A 13,027-nucleotide genomic window follows, 5' to 3' on the forward strand; every position below is an offset into this window, starting at 1 on the left:
CGTGCTTATCACGTGACTGTTTGTAATCTGCTTTATTTGAACGACTTAGATTAATTTGTACGTCTAGGTCATGTCAGTAAAGCCGTTAGGAACGAGTATAAATAGCAGCTTAGGCCTTTGTAATTCAGTGTGCTTCCAGTATTGTAATCGTTCATTTTCAATTCAATTGAAATACATTTGAAGCTTCTCTCGTGTGTTCAAAATATTCATTGTCTGTCTGTTCTTCATTATTCTTGATTCATTGCTCTATTTGATTCTTACTTTGTTTTCGCTGCACTGTGTTTGTCATATAGATCATTTAGAGTATTGGGTTTATATAAGAACTGAGATAATCGATCCTAACATTAACCCTCCTTGTATACCCTTCCCTTCATGGAAAGTCGGCTGACTTCAGCCTCACCACATGCATGCTTACATAACCCTATGCATATACATTCCTCCTTTCAAATAACCATATATATATATATATATATATATATACACTTTTGCACATATGCACATGCATGCATGCATATCACGCATATATATATATTATGAATACATATGCACTCATATACACATAATCTCACATATTAGCATGATCAAATGTATCAATTTATCATACTGTCATGTATTCATATATAACAAATAATCATGTATTCATTACCTCAGGTGATAACCAAGATTTAGTTATCATATTATCCACCCTCAAAAGAATTCCTTCCCAGAATTCCTTTAATTGAAGAGCCAAGGGTACTCTGATTTCATCTTTGCCTCCAATTCCCATGTCGCTTCTGGTCCTTTGTGAAACTTCCACTGAACCTTAACCAGATTTATCTCTTTGTTTCTCAACACCCTGATCTTTCGGTCAATAATAGTTTCTGGTGTTTCCATAAAGTTCAGCTTACTGTCTAATTTAATCTCTGGCATCGGTATAACTAGACTCGGATCGGCCAATCGCAGATTTGACACGTGGAAAGTGTTGTGAATCAGACTCAGTTCTTCTAGCAGCTCTAACTGATATGCTACTGGCCCAATTCGCTTACATATTCTAAACGGCCCCACATACCTGGACTGATATTTCCTTTCTTTCCAAATCTGATGACACCCTTCCATGGCGAAACTTTCAACATCACAAAATCACCTACACCAAATTCAATCGGCTTTCGACGATTATGAGCAAAACTTATCTTGCGATCTTGTGATGTTCTGATTCTTTCACGGATCTGTTCGATTTTCTCAAAAGTTTCTTGGATAATTTCAGGACCCGTCAGCTGTCTTTCACCTACCTCATTCCAACATAAGGGCGTTCGACATTTACGTCCATACAACACTTCATACGGTGCCGCTTGGATGCTGGAATGGTAACTATTGTTATATGCAAACTATATTAATGGCAAGTGATCTTCTCATGATCCCCCGAAGTCAATAATACAACTTCTCAACATGTCTTCGAGAGTCTGGATAGTTCTTTCACTCTGACCGTCAGTCTGCAGATGATAAGCTGTACTTAGTCAGATTTCAGACCCCAAAGCTTTCTACAATCCTTCCTAGAATTTTGAAGTAAATCGACTATCTCTATCAGAAATAATAGATAATAGAACACCGTGTCTGGTCACAATTTCTTTGATGTAAATCTTTGCTAGCTTTTCTAGTGAGTACTTCTCTTTTATTGGTAGAAAATGCGCAGATTTAGACAAACGATTCACAATTTACCAGATCACGTCATACCCCTTTTGAGTTCGAGGCAACTTCATGATAAAATCCATTGTAATGTGATCCCATTTCCATACAGGTATCTCTAAAGATTGAAGACTTCCATACGGCTTATGATGTTCAATCTTAACCTGTAAACATGTCAGACACTGTTTCACATATCTAGCTATGTCTCTCTTCAATCCGGGCCATCAATAAATAGGTTTTAAACTTCTGTACATATTATTGGTACCTGGATGGATAGAGTATCGGGACTTGTGACTTTCATTTAGTATAGTGTTCGGGATATCTCGAAAACATGGTACCCAAATTCGCCCGTGAAAGCACATTAGTCCTTCGTCATTCTATTCCAAGGTTGAAATCATCTTACCCAACTTTTCTGCTTTAACAAATTCTTCTTTCATAGCCTCTTGTTGACATCTCTGAATCTCCTTACGAATGTCAGGGACCAAATTCATTTTTATTGTCATAGCTTTAATGGTTCCACTATTTTCTTTCCTGCTCAAAGCATTAGCCACCACGCTAGCTTTTTCTGGATGGTAGAGGATATCATAATCATAGTCATTAACCAGTTCAATCCATCAACACTGTCGCATATTTAATTCTTTTTGGCTGAACAAATGTGTTGATCCTAAATCTCTCAATAACACTAATAATCAAGTTAAGAATAACCAAATTATTGTGTTTAGATGAATAAAATGATGAACACTCAAGAACAATATATGAACATTCAAAGAATAATCTTGAGTGCCAAAGATTTTACTTTATTCCAATAAATATGAAAGTCGTGAGAAGACTTAAATTACAATAGGCCTAACCACCTATTTATACTAGTAAGCTAATAAGAATATAACTATCTAGTGAGACTATTTACCTAATCTTCTACTAACAGATAAAGCTTATCTATAATAAGGATAAACATTAAAACGAGATAAACTTTGTAGAATCCAGCTGTTGAATGGTTATCTCCAGCTGTCTTCCATGGGATATGAGTTCAACCTTATCTTCATATCTTCGCTTGCCTCTGGTTAAACTGGTGAAGGAAACTCCAAGTGTTAGTATCCAGAGGGATTATGGAGATGCATTTTCCATCGCATCTCTGGTCAGTTCATCGACCCTTTGGACGTTCTTCAGACTTATTCATTTTTCCATGAAGTCTTCCATCGTCCTTCTAGTTCTTCATCACTTGTTTGTCTACATTACTTCATACATAATACTTATGGGGTCTAACAATCTCCCCCTAAGTAATGAAAGAACAAACATTTACTAATCTAAGAACATTCAAAGTATAAATGAGAACAGAAGCTATTCTAAAGAAAATCATCTTTTGCCAAATTTTCATTGGAACAAATGATGAATTCTTACATTGGTGAAATAAAAATTACAAGAAAAAAGTGTAAGACTACATTTAGAGTCTCCCCTGTGATATTTCCCAAAAACGCATAAGTAGTCCTCTGTAATCGATGACTATAGATATTTCGTGTATCAGTCTCTGTCCATCGTCTGTTGACACGTGAGATCTGCCTAATCTATCTCTGATGGCTTTCTAAAATCATTTAAGTGTTTCATTTGAATACTTAAAGGCCTCAGTCAACCTAAAGAATTTCTTTGCTCCAAACTCATTTTTATATACCAGACCCATTTCTGGTTTAGTAAGGACAGAGGCCGATCTCTTCTTCTGCAGGCCAGGGAAGTCTTCATTTGGTGGAGTGTAGGATAGTCTTTCGATGCCAACCTGAAGAGCAATCTCGAAATCACTCTTAGCTTGATGCTTCACCAAGGTTTCCATTGTCTGCATGATCGCTATTTGCCATGCCAAATAGTATGCCATGATCTTGTCACTGTGTCGTATAGGCGTATAGTTCGATCAAGTCATAGGGATTAAGATTGATCAAGTCATTGTCACTAAAGACGCTGACCTGACCATGAGCTCCCTCCACTGTATACTCGATGTACTTGATGGCTTGGTTGGCGAAGGTCCTCATTTTGATGTCCATGACTAACCTTATTCCATCGTTTGAGAAAACAGCCCTTGGTGGTTGGGTGGTCTGTCTCACAAACCTATGGTGTAGGAGGTTCATGGATTCTAGTGAAAGGATTGGAGGATTGAGTGTCAGCCCTTCATCAAGATCATGGTATAGGTATTGATGGATATTCTCCATCATGACTGGATCCCTCAGTGGCACCTCTGGACGTCTCCTGAGTGACTCCATGTTTGCTATTATTTCATCGACTATCCCTTGAGGAGGGTGCCTTGAAGACGGAGAAATATCTGCTTGCACTTAGGTTTGTTGGGCTGTGGGTTATGTTTGGGTTAATAATTGAGAGGGGGTAGGTGATGGAAGAGTTTGGGTTGGATCTGGTTCATTGGGCTCAGATGGGGTGACTTGTGGTTGAGGAGGTTGTATTTGGGTGGTTTCTGGTTCATCAGGTTGAGTTGATGGTTGTTGTGGTGATGAAGGTTAGATGATTGTGGGTTGAGGTTGTATAGGTAGAGTGGTAAAGGGTTGTGTGGTGCGTGGTGTTGGTGAGGGGGTTAATGGTAAGTTTGGAGTTGGTGATGGGGTGAAGGTTAGGTTGGTTGGTGGTGTGGATGGTTCTTCATCAGTCGATGAGCTCAACTCGATGAGTTCTTGGGATATGGTTAGCGGAACATGTATGTTATGTACATCTTTAGAGGGCTGAGCCTCTGGTTCCCTTGCTTGGGTTGATGGTGGAGATTGTTGTTGTGTTTGGGGTGGAGGTGATGGTGCAACGGATTCTATCGGTTGAGCAGCCGCAACCTGATTCTCCTCCTCATGAGGTCCAAGACCTTGATCATCGAGGTCTGGATCCTCATGGCGTGGCCTCTTGTGCAGGCGGCTGTTGGAGGATGAAGCTCTATTCCTCTTCTTCTTTTCCTTCTTCCTCAAGGATGCAAGATACGCCTTCAGGGCTTGTTGTCTTTGGCTCTCCTCCATCATGTAAAGGAGAGAGGTGGTGCACATGAAGCTCTATTCCTCTTCCAAGGACCGCTGGATCGAGTCTACAAAGGCTTGGAACTCTGCCTTTGTGACCAGATCAGCCACATGGGTAACCCCTGCAGCAACGGATGCTGTAGGTTGAGCCTTAGCTCCAAAGGCGCCTTCATGGCCTTGTGAAAATGTGGGTCGTGAAAAACTTCCATCATGTCCTTGATAGCCCTTTAGTGAGGAGCTATCTCGTGATGTTGCTACAACTTCTTCTTCTTCCTCAACTTCAGAGGCTGGGTAAGAGAAGTAGATGTGTTTCCCCTTTGCTAGATCAAGTAACGAAGGGGGATGTTGTGCACGAACATGAGATCATTCTAAATTATCTTGTGGATCAGCAATGCCAGAAGCAACACATGCTTCTGGGTGTGTGAAGGGTAGTGGCGAGCCATGAGGCGAAGTGGCTCTTATTTCTTCAGCGCCTCTCTGTTGGGAGGGGGCGATGTATGGTGGGGTTCCTCGACTGTATCATCTCGAGAGGCCTAAAGAATGGCCTCTGAATGGCTGGCTGGGTGTGGGATTGAACTGGGTCGTCCTTGTTTAATACCCCTTCGGCCTTGATCGCCAGGGGTAGTGGTGGTGGTTGCCCTTTGGGTAGTGGGGATGGGTATTGTATGTGAAGGGCCAGGGGATGCACGAGGAGAGTCATCGTCATCGTCATCATCTTCATCATTCGATGAAGACGACTCCTGACGACTCCTGTGCTTCCTCGTTGGTGTCTGGGGACGGCTCTAATTGCTCTGGGGTAGCTGCCCTCGTTTCTTGGGACAACAGAGAGCGTTCATAGGTCTGCCTTATGTCAGACGTCTCTGGTATGACACTGAGTATGGTGCGAGAGACTGTCCTCTCAGTAGTGTGGCCGTCCTTGGAGATTGTTGGGCGATGACCATGCATTATGAACTGTGGGGTGAATGGTTCATCGGTCGGTAGTTCGTGTCTCCTCATCGCATCCTTTATGAAGAGAGCGAGGAATCGTAGGAAGAGCACGAACGACAGTGGATTTCTTGCGGCCTTAAGCTTGCACTTCTTGATTACCGCTGCATGGATTTCGTTGTAGATGAGGACAACGTAGTCCAGCGGTAGGTTGAAGAAGAGGCCGTACATGATAGTCATTATGTTGATGTTGCCCTGATCCATCGATCCCAGTTTGCAGGTCAGGGCTCTGTTCAATATGGAAAAGAACATATTCCATATTGGGGGGAGGAATTGCCTCTTAAAATCAGAGGCATTGCGTAGGTCACGATTGTAACCTAGCATGTGGATGAAGCGGAGGATATCGAAGCTCGTGGGTAGTTCGGCGTAGTGGTCAATGCCAAGTTCTTGGCATGTGGGAATGAAAAGGACTCTAAAGACCTTTGCCTGGGAGATTTTGACGGAACCAATCATGTCGTTTGGAGCGTCAATATCCCCCATGATTCCAATGCTGTCGGGGATATACTTGCAAGTCTACCAGTACTGTTGGACGTATTTAAACGGTACGCCATTGTCGATTAATGTCAACGCCAGTTGTAGTACACAGTTCTGGAAGAACTCTATCATGATGGCAAACTTTCCTTCATATAGGTTGGTTCAAAGGTCGATCGCATGGTTGTTTGGTTTTAAGGGAAGGAACACCAGTGTACAGCTATCGGCACTGGTTGCACATGGCTGTCGTTGTTATTTGATTCGTGAGAAGTGGAGGATGCCATTGCTAGTTGTGGTTGCAGGTTTTGAGTTTTTCATTTCTTCTGTAGGTAGTTGTAGGTTTTGGGAGCGTAAAGAAGAAGTGGTGTGGGGAAGATGGGTATTTATAGGCGGAGGAGGGGAACTGGCAAAAGAAATATTTAAATGGTAATCATGATAGTGGAAGACGTTTGGCAAAAAGGTGATTTGGTGGGGATCGTGAGCCGTCTTGACGGTTTTGTGCCATTAATGTTGGAGGACACGTGTCGTCATGTGAAGGGTGAATGGGTAATGTGAAGAGGTTTATTGGGAACAACCTGTTTTTATGGCAGGCTTTTGTGTAAGGTGACGTTTGAATTATTTGGAGTAATTAAAAGTTATTCCAAATAATATCTTTTGAAATATCGCGCCAAAAACAATTTAAAATTCCATCTAATTGTAAGATTAATACTAATTACGAAGTTTTGGTCTTCTAAAAACCCATGAAGTATAGTTTTTAGTCACAAAAGCTGCAATGTTGTATAATCTTTAAAGATATTGCAAGTAAGATGGGTTTTTTGGATGAAAATTATTTTGTCATGGAATCAGAGGGGCTCTGGTTGGACATGACTCATTGGATGGGGAACCAGAGGTCTCTGGTTAAACATTCCCTTTTGGGATGAGGAACTAGAGATTTTTGGTTGCGCATGATGAATAATTTCATCGATGAATTGTGAGGTTGTATGTATATTGAGCCTTGGATAGTCGAACCAGAGGCTCTGGTTAAGCATGGACAACCCATGATGTAGGACCAGAGGGGCTCTGGTTGCCTACTCATGTTTTATTCATCATTTTTCTAGCATTTTGGTGTCTAGAGGCTCTGGATGGTAGAACTAGAGGCTCTGGGATGGAAAATTGCATATATATGCAATGGAAAGTTCTTTATGATGAATGAAAAGCTCCCCCTTAAATGATGCATGGGGAGGAGATTGAGTTTAAAACTCCCCCTTGAACCGTTAGGTAGGCACATTTTGATGACCAAAGGCTCTGGTCTATATAACCAGAGGCTCTGGTTGTGAATGATGATGAAAGAATGGTATGAAATGTGGCTAAGTGTGAGAGTGGACATGAGAAAGAGTGTGTCTTTGAGACCAGAGGGTTCTGATTCCAAAGACAACAAATCCAGAGGCTTTGGTCTTTAGAACTAGAGGCTCTGGTTGTAAGTTTGATGAAAATAGTTATGAAGGTATGGTGAAGTATATGCAAAATGGTATGAAAAGATGGAGCCTTTGAGACTAGAGGGTTCTGGTTCCAAAGGGTGATGGAACATGACATGGTTACATGCATGAATGACCAAGGAAGTCTAAGTTTGAGACCAAAGTGGCTCTGGTCTCAAAGAATTGGAATCCAGAGGCTCTGGTCTATAGAACCCGAGGCTCTGGTTTGGAGGGGAATACTTGGTGAGAAAATACCAAGTAATTGCTTTGGACCAGAGGTCTCTGGTTCCAAAGAAGATTAAAATTTTGCCAAAAAATTAATCTAAGTGATTCTAAATGGCCAGAGGCTCTGGTCTTTACAACCAGAGGCTTTGGTTTAGAGTACTTGATGTTTATGGATACCATAATATTTATCACTTATAGGCATGATCATGAGATATTGAGGATCCCTGGTTTCAGACTAATGATTGCCTCTAAGTGGTGAGATTCAGCATACCCATCTTGCTGACTAGGAACAAAAAGCTTTTCTCATCAAGAGCTTTTGCGAAAATGTCAGCAAGTTGAATCTCAGTAGGAACAAAGTACATCTCTATATTACCTTTTTCAACATTGTCTTTCAAAAAATGTTACCTTACATCGATGTGCTTGGTCTTGGAATGCTGCACAGGGTTTGTAGAGATAGCTATTGCACTCTTGGAGTCACAGAGGATTGGTATCTTTTCATATTGAAAGCCATAGTCCTTAAGCTGAGTCTTCATCCAGAGAACTTGTGAACAACAACTAGCAGCAGCAACATATTCTGCTTCTGCTGTAGAGGTTGAGACACAATTCTATTTTCTGGATGTCCACCTTAGCAGCTTATCCCCCAAGAGATGACAGCTTCCAGACGTACTCTTTCTATCTAACTTGTACCCTGCATGATCTGGTATCTAAAGATCCTCTTGATTGCAGAGAAATGAGATTCTTTAGGATTGGATTGATACCTTGCACAAAGACATGTAGCAAACATTATATCTGGTCCACTTGCCGTCAGATACAGGCGTGATCCAATCATGCCTCTATAGGTTGTGACATCCACAAATTTGCCTGATGGATCAGCAAATAATTTGGCTCCTGTAGCCATAGTAGTTCTCATCGATGATGAATTTGAGAGAGAGTATTTCTTCAGAAGGTCAGTCACATACTTGGACTGATTGATGAAAATCTCTTCTGAAGTTTGCTTTATTTGAAGACCAAGGAAGAAACTAATTTCTTCCATCATGCTCATCTCAAATTTGCTTTTCATCAGCTCTAAGAATTTTTTGCAATGTTTTGCATTTGTAGAGTCAAATATGATGTCGTCCACATATATTTGTACTAGTAGTATGTCACCTTTATGCTTCTTGAGAAAGAGGGTTGTATCGATTGTACCTTTTTCGAAGCCATTGTTGATGAGAAAGGTGGATAGAGTTTCATACCAGGCCCTGGGTGCTTGCTTTAGCTCATAGAGGGCTTTGTCTAGAAAATAGACATACTCTGGATGTTTTGGATCTTCAAACCCAGGGGGCTACTGCACGTACACTTCTTCTTGAAGTTTGCCGTTAAGGAAGGCAGACTTGACATCCATCTGATAGATCGTAAAGCCTTTGTGAGCTGCAGAGGCTAGGAATATCTCGATGGCTTCAAGTCTTGCGACGGGAGCAAATGTCTCATCGTAGTCAATCCCTTCTTCCTGGAAGTAGCCCTTGACAACAAGCCTGGCCTTGTTCCTTATTATTATGCCATCTTCGTCCTTCTTGTTTCGGAAGACCCACTTGGTTCCTATGGCCGTCTTCCCTTTGGGTAGAGGCATAAGGGACCATACTTTGTTTCTCTCAAACTGGAGTAGTTCTTCTTGCATTGCGTCTATCCAGTTTGGATCTTGTAGGGCTTCATAAATTTTCTTTGGTTCAATCATGCTAAGGAAGTTGGCGAAGAGACATTCATTGGCTGTTGCTGATCTCGTCTTTACACCAGATGTTGGATCACCAATGATTTGGTGATGTGGGTGGTCTTTCGTCCACCTGGTGCTTGACTGGGGTTCTGGAGCAATAGGATGCAGTTCTTCATTGACTGATGGAACTGCTTGCTCCCTCTCGAAGAGATAATCTCCAGAGTTAGACTCTGGTTCTTGTTCTTGATCTGAAGACATAGAAGAAGTAGAAGGTAAAGTAACATGAGTTTCAGTAAGAGTTGTACCTTTAGCATTTGAGACTTCATGTTCTTCATTTGTTCTGGAAGTGGATTTTGCAATTGGTGCATGTCCAGAGATTACTTCTTCTTCAAAGATGTCTTCAAATAATTGAGCTAACTCTGATTCATTGGGTTTGCCAAGTGATGAATCAGATGCTCTTCTTTGAAGTCCGAGTCCTGAACTGTTGTGTCCAGAAGTCATTAATGTGGTTTCATCAAAGGACACATTGATGCTTTCTATGACAATTTTTGTCCTTTTGATGTAGACTCTGTAGGCTTTTGCAGTTTGAGAGTATCCTAGAAAGATCCCTTCATCGGCTTTCTTGTCGAATTTGCCAAGATATTCCCTATCATTGAGTACAAAGCATTTGCACCCGAAGACATGGAAATACTTGACATTTGGTCTTCTCTTATTGATGAGCTCATAGGGTGTCTTCTGGTGCCTCTTGTTAATGATGGATCGATTCTGGGTGAAGCATGCAGTAGAAATTGCTTCAGCCCAGAAGGTAATGGGTAACTCCRATGAAGCAAGCATGGTCCTTGCTGCTTCCACAAGGGTTCTTTTCCTTCGTTCTACCACTCCATTATGTTGTGGAGTTCTGGTTGCTGAAAAGTTTTGTGTGATGCCTTCATTGATGAGGTATTCATCGATTCTGGCATTTTTGAATTCAGTTCCATTGTCGCTTCTAACTTTAATGAGTTTTAGTTGTATAAGGACTTGGATTCTTTTCATCACCCCAATGAGTAGGTCAGGAACATCTGATTTCTTCACAAAGTCAACCCAGGTGTATCTGAAGTATTCATCAACAAGTACCAATATGTACTTCTTTCCTGAGAGGCTTTGTGTAGATATGGGCCCACAAAGATTAATATGGATCATATCCAAGGGCTTGGTGCATGAGGTTTCTGATTTTGTTTGGTGAGAGGCCCGTTTTAGCTTTCCCATTTCACAGGATGAGCATAGATGATCATTTTCATAGTTGAGATCAGGAATCCCCTTGACCAACTTTTATTTGGCTAGTTTTCTTAAGACATCAAAATTCAGGTGTGAGAACTTCTGGTGCCATAGCCAATTTTCATCGCTCCTATGGGATACAAGGCAAAGGGTGTCTTGTCCCTTAGAGGATTGAAAATCCAGACGATAGATATACCCTTTTCTGTTGGCCTTGATAATGGTTTGACCGGGCTTTGTTTCTACGAAACAGAAACCTTTGCGGAACCTGACTTCAAGACCTTTGTTGCAGAACTAGCTTATGCTTAGTAAGTTGTGCTTCAAACCTTCAACATAAGCCACTTTGCTGATGGAGATGTTGCCTTTGATGAGAGTTCTGTATCCCTGGATGGTTCCTTTGCTATTGTCTCCAAAAGTGACAGAGCCTCCAGATTTTTCGATGAAGGAGGTCAGCTGACTTTTGCGACCAGTCATGTGCCTGGAGCAACCTGAATCCATGTACCATGGTTGCATATGCTGGTCCTGCAAGACAAATTAAGGGATTTTAGGTACCCATTTCTTAATGGGTCCACGTTTGTTAGTAGGAGATACTACTCTCTTTTCATCACCCTTAGCCTTTGTAGGCTTGGGTTTATCAACATTTCCCTTGCCCTTGGACTTGGGCTTTTTCACGTTTTCATTGGTTTTGACTTTATAGCAATAAACGTGTTGGGAGAATATGCAGTGATGTGTCAACATGTGATTCCTCAAGTTTTGTAAAAGAGCTAAACATTTACAATCGTTATGCTTTGGACATGAATGTCTAACGTTCTTTTTATTCGCTAAAAATGAAGAAGTAAATGCAGGGAATGTAAATCATGTCCTAGTATCGGTTGTTTTTACAAACTTCCTATTTAGGTCAGATTTTTTATTTGAAGGGGACTTTGTCTTTACTTCTTTTCTCCTGAGGAAGGACTGCTTTTCTTCAACTGAATGAGAGGAAAAGTGGTGGTTAGATCTCTCAGAGGCAGGCCACTTCTGTTTCTGCTCATGAGTAAACTTAATGAACTTAGAAAATATACTAGGGCCTTTTGATTTATCGTTGGCAGATTTAATATCTCTCAGTTTTCCTTTTCCTTTGTCCGAAGATTTCATCGATGGAGAAATACCAGATTTCATTGGGGGTTTGAAGTTTTGAGTCTTCTTATTCTCAATGATCTTTGGTAATTCACAGACTATCTCTTCTTCAGATTCGGAATCTAGAAAGTCTCTCGCTGATTTCTCTAAATCAAAGTTAGCATGGATGTTTGTGGGAGGTGTGGGTTCAGAGGTTGATGCTTCAGAGTGATCTGCTTGAGGTTCCATCAATTCTGACTTAGATGAACTTTCAGTTTTACTTGGATGGTTCATCAATTCATCAGCTGATGGTTCCTCATTAGGATTCTCCTTTTCATCAACAGTACTTGCTGATGAAGTGGAATTGACAACTAGAGATTCTGGTTTGACCATAGCGTTTCCATCGGTCTCTGATTTGGAGGTGTCATTCTTTTCATCAGAATTCTTATATGTACTGCTCTCGTACACCACATTTTCAAAATCCTGTCTTAAAATGACAGTTTTTCCATCGACTTTAACTCTTTTAAAGTTTGCTTTTGGTTTCGGGATAAAGTCGGGTTTCTGAATGCATCCAAGTTTGAAAGTGGATTAAAGGGTGGATTTCTTTGATTCGATGAAGGAGTCCAATTCATTGAATCCAATCCCTTGAGTGTCTGTTTGACCGTTTAACTTTTCATACACATCTTGGGCATCCTTGTATTTCTTCATCAGAAGTTCATTGGTTTGAAGCTTCTGGTGAATAATCTCCCTTTCTTTTTGAAAGAAAACTTTGAGAGCTACTGAGTTAAGTCTCTCTGCCTCAGATTCTTTTAAGGCCTTAGTTTTTTTTTCTAAGTCTTTGGTTACTCGCTTGTTTATTTCCAGAAGTTTTCTTCCTCTGATTTTTTAAGAGCGGCGATGCGAGTCTTTTCTTTCATCAGTTCAGCTTTTTCTTCGGTTAGAAGATCAGTTTCTCTTTTGTAGAAACTAACTTCTTTTTCCGCTTTAAGTCTTTCAGATTTTTTAAAGCGTAATTTTTCTTTTAATTTAAAAAAGACCTCTGAAAGTTTTATTACCGTTAACTCTAGCTCAGATGGAGCCGAGTTGGTTTTCTTGGATGTGGACTCACATACCTGATCATTAGTGTCAGAGGAAGATTTTGTATTGGACGTGGCCATTAGACAGATGAGTGCTTTGTCTTCTTCATCGGATGAAGAATCAGACACCCA

The sequence above is a fragment of the Cynara cardunculus genome (genome assembly GCF_001531365.2).
Source record: "Cynara cardunculus var. scolymus isolate 2C chromosome LG 5, CcrdV1, whole genome shotgun sequence".
Classification (NCBI taxonomy): Eukaryota; Viridiplantae; Streptophyta; class Magnoliopsida; order Asterales; family Asteraceae; genus Cynara; species Cynara cardunculus.